This window comes from Oryctolagus cuniculus, unplaced genomic scaffold (genome assembly GCF_964237555.1).
Source record: "Oryctolagus cuniculus unplaced genomic scaffold, mOryCun1.1 SCAFFOLD_66, whole genome shotgun sequence".
In the NCBI taxonomy this organism is placed as follows: Eukaryota; Metazoa; Chordata; class Mammalia; order Lagomorpha; family Leporidae; genus Oryctolagus; species Oryctolagus cuniculus.
The window spans coordinates 285,585-290,148 of NW_027208323.1; positions in this window are offsets into that span (position 1 = coordinate 285,585).

Consider the following 4,564-nt stretch of genomic DNA (forward strand, 5'->3'; position numbering starts at 1 on the left):
GGTTTGTAATGAATTTTCTGATGTGAGCTTTGGTTTTGAGGCTGCAATATGGAGTTCAGGGCACAAGAGGAAGGTTCTTTTTCAATCAGGGCACAGCTGTTGGCTGTCCATCGGTGCCTCAGCCGATTTGTGGTTTCTTGTGTGGCAATTTCCCAAATGTTTTCTGGGTCTGAGTTGGCTTTGCCTTCTTCCTTCCCAAATTTTGTATTCTGATGCAATGCTAAGAAGAGTTTGGACAGAGTAGCCATTATGAAATAAAAAACAGAGCAAATAGGCATTTGAAGCTTATAAATCTATAGGTAACATGACCAAGGTGAGTTTTTGTGTTTTGGAAAATACAATGGAACACTTTGACTGAGGTGACAGATATTAATTGCCTCCAAACTGAGTTTCACTGCGATTTTCAGGTTAATTCAGTCAGAATTCCACAGGCAGTCAGCTGGAGGGGTGGATGAATCCGGGAACAGCTGGTGTCCTTGCGAATAAATCAAGCCCAATATCATTATGGATTCTTGAAATTTTTTGGCTTTTTTCAGTTTTTTCTTATTTATCATGGTTTGTAATGAATTTTCTGATGTGAGCTTTGGTTTTGAGGCTGCAATATGGAGTTCAGGGTACAAGAGGAAGGTTCTTTTTCAATCAGGGCACAGCTGTTGGCGTGCTCAAATTCTGGCTTGCTGTCATTGTTTTGGGTGTTTCAGCTGTCTTTTGGTTTCTTGAGCAGGAATTTCCAAAATGTTTTCTGGGTCTGAGTCGGTTTTGCATTCTTATTTCCAAATTTTGTATTCTGATGCAATACAAGCAAGATTTTGGACAGAGTAGCCATTATGAAAGAAAAAAAGAAAAAGACAGCGCATTGCCCTTTCAGGATTAGAAATCCATAGGCAACACAACCAAGATGAGATTCTGTGTTTTGGAAAATGACATGGAACGCTTCCGCTGAGGTGACAGATTCTAATTCCCTCCAAATGGAGTGTGAGAGCGATTTTGAGGTGAATACAATCAGAATTCCAAAGTCAGTCTGTGGAAGGGGGGTATGAATCTGGAAACAGCCAGTTTCCTTGTGTCTAAATCCTTTCAAATATCACAAAGGACTCTTGCATTTCTTTGGCTTTTTCACATTTCCCTTATTTATCATGGTTTGTAATGAATTTTCTGATGTGAGCTTTGGTTTTGAGGCTGGCATATTGAGTTCAGGGCACAAGAGGATGGTTCTTTTTCAATCAGGGCACAGCTGTTGGCTTGCTCCACTTCTGGCTTGCTGTCATTGTTTTGAGTGCCTCAGCCGATTTGTGGTTTCTTGTGTGGCAATTTCCCAAATGTTTTCAGGGTCTGAGTTGGCTTTGCCTTCTTCCTTCCCAAATTTTGTATTCTGATGCAATGCAAAGAAGAGTTTGTACAGAATAGCCATTATGAAATAAAAAACACAACAAATAGGCATTTGAAGCTTAGAAATCTACAGGTAACATGACCAAGGTGAGTTTTTGTGTTTAAGAAAATCAAATGGAACACTTTGGCTGAGGTGACAGATATTAATTGCCTCCAAACTGAGTTTCACTGCGATTTTCAGGTTAATTCAGTCAGAATTCCACAGGCAGTCAGCTGGAGGGGTGGATGAATCCTGTAACAGCAGGTTTCCTAGCGACTAAATCAAGCCCTATATCATTATGGATTCTTGCATTTTTTTGGATTTTTTCTCTTTTTTCTTATTTATCATGGTTTGTAATGAATTTTCTGATGTGAGCTTTGGTTTTGAGGCTGGCATATTGAGTTCAGGGCACTGGAGGAATGGTCTTTTTCAATCAGGGCACAGCTGTTGGCTTGCTCCACTTCTGGCTTTCTGTCATGGTTTTGGGTGCCTCAGCTGATTTGTGGTTTCTTGTGTGGCCATTTCCTAAATGTTTTCTGGGTCTGAGTTGGTTTTGCCTTCTTCCTTCCCAAATTTTGTATTCTGATGCAATACAAGCAAGATTTTGGACAGAGTAGCCATTATGAAAGAAAAAAAAAAAAACACAGCAAATTGCCCTTTCAGGATTAGAAATCCATGGGCAACACAACCAAGATGAGATTCTGTGTTTTGGAAAATGACATGGAATGCTTCTGCTGAGGTGACAGATTCTAATTCCCTCCAAATGGAGTGTGAGAGCGATTTTGAGGTGAATTCAATCAGAATTCCAAAGTCAGTCTGTGGAAGGGGGGTATGAATCTGGAAACAGCCAGTTTCTTTGTGTCTAAATCCTTTCAAATATCACAAAGGACTCTTGCATTTCTTTGGCTTTTTCACATTTCCCTTATTTATCATGGTTTGTAATGAATTTTCTGATGTGAGCTTTGGTTTTGAGGCTGCAATATTGAGTTCAGGGCACTGGAGGAATGGTCTTTTTCAAACAGGGTACAGCTGTTGGCTTGCTCCAATTCTGGCTTGCTGTCATTGTTTTGGGTGCCTCAGCTGATTTGTGGTTTCTTGTGTGGCAATTTCCTAAATGTGTTTTGGGTCTGGGTTGGCTTTGCCTTCTTCCTTCCCAAATTTTGTATTCTGACGCAATACAAACAAGAGTTTGGACAGAGTAGCCATTATGAAATAAAAAACACAACAAATAGGCATTTGAAGCTTAGAAATCTACAGGTAACATGACCAAGGTGAGTTTTTGTGTTTTGGAAAATAAAATGGAACACTTTGGCTGAGGTGACAGATATTAATTGCCTCCAAACTGAGTTTCACTGCGATTTTCAGGTTAATTCAGTTAATTCAGTTAAGGATTCCACAGGCTTGCATTTCTTTGGTTTTTCACATTTCCCTTATTTATCATGGTTTGTAATGAATTTTCTGCTGTGAGCTTTGGTTTTGAGGCTGCAATATGGAGTTCAGGGTACTGGAGGAATGGTGTTTTTCAAACAAGGCACAGCTGTTGGCTTGCTCCAATTCTGGCTTGCTGTCATTGTTTTGGGTGCCTCAGCCGAAATTTGGTTTCTTGAGTTTCACTGCGATTTTCAGGTTAATTCAGTCAGAAATCCACAGGCAGTCAGCTTTAGTTGTGGATGAATCTGGGAACAGCCAGTTTCCTTGCAACTAAATCAAGCCCAATATCATTATGGATTCTTGCATTTCTTTGGCTTTTTTCTCTTTTTTCTTTTTTTCATGGTTTGTTATGAATTTTCTGATGTGAGCTTTGGTTTTGAGGCTGGCATATTGAGTTCAGGGCACAAGAGGATGGTTCTTTTTCAATCAGGGCACAGCTGTTGGCTTGCTCCACTTCTGGCTTGCTGTCATTGTTTTGGGTGCCTCAGCCGATTTGTGGTTTCTTGTGTGGCAATTTCCCAAATGTTTTCTGGGTCTGAGTTGGCTTTGCCTTCTTCCTTCCCAAATTTTGTATTCTGATGCAATGCTAAGAAGAGTTTGGACAGAGTAGCCATTATGAAATAAAAAACAGAGCAAATAGGCATTTGAAGCTTATAAATCTATAGGTAACATGACCAAGGTGAGTTTTTGTGTTTTGGAAAATACAATGGAACACTTTGACTGAGGTGACAGATATTAATTGCCTCCAAACTGAGTTTCACTGCGATTTTCAGGTTAATTCAGTCAGAATTCCACAGGCAGTCAGCTGGAGGGGTGGATGAATCCGGGAACAGCTGGTTTCCTTGCGAATAAATCAAGCCCAATATCATTATGGATTCTTGAAATTTTTTGGCTTTTTTCACTTTTTTCTTATTTATCATGGTTTGTAATGAATTTTCTGATGTGAGCTTTGGTTTTTAGGCTGCAATATGGAGTTCAGGGTACAAGAGGAAGGTTCTTTTTCAATCAGGGCACAGCTGTTGGCGTGCTCAAATTCTGGCTTGCTGTCATTGTTTTGGGTGTTTCAGCTGACTTTTGGTTTCTTGAGCAGGAATTTCCAAAATGTTTTCTGGGTCTGAGTCGGTTTTGCCTTCTTATTCCCAAATTTTGTATTCTGATGCAATACAAGCAAGATTTTGGACAGAGTAGCCATTATGAAAGAAAAAAAAAAAAGACAACGCATTGCCCTTTCAGGATTAGAAATCCATAGGCAACACAACCAAGATGAGATTCTGTGTTTTGGAAAATGACATGGAACGCTTCTGCTGAGGTGACAGATTCTAATTCCCTCCAAATGGAGTGTGAGAGCGATTTTGAGGTGAATACAATCAGAATTCCAAAGTCAGTCTGTGGAAGGGGGGTATGAATCTGGAAACAGCCAGTTTCTTTGTGTCTAAATCCTTTCAAATATCACAAAGGACTCTTGCATTTCTTTGGCTTTTTCACATTTCCCTTATTTATCATGGTTTGTAATGAATTTTCTGATGTGAGCTTTGGTTTTGAGGCTGGAATATGGAGTTCAGGGCACAAGAGGATGGTTCTTTTTCAATCAGGGCATAGCTGTTGGCTTGCTCCACTTCTGGCTTGCTGTCATTGTTTTGAGTGCCTCAGCCGATTTGTGGTTTCTTCTGTGGCAACTTCCCAAATGTTTTCAGGGTCTGAGTTGGCTTTGCCTTCTTCCTTCCCAAATTTTGTATTCTGATGCAATGCTAAGAAGAGTTTGGA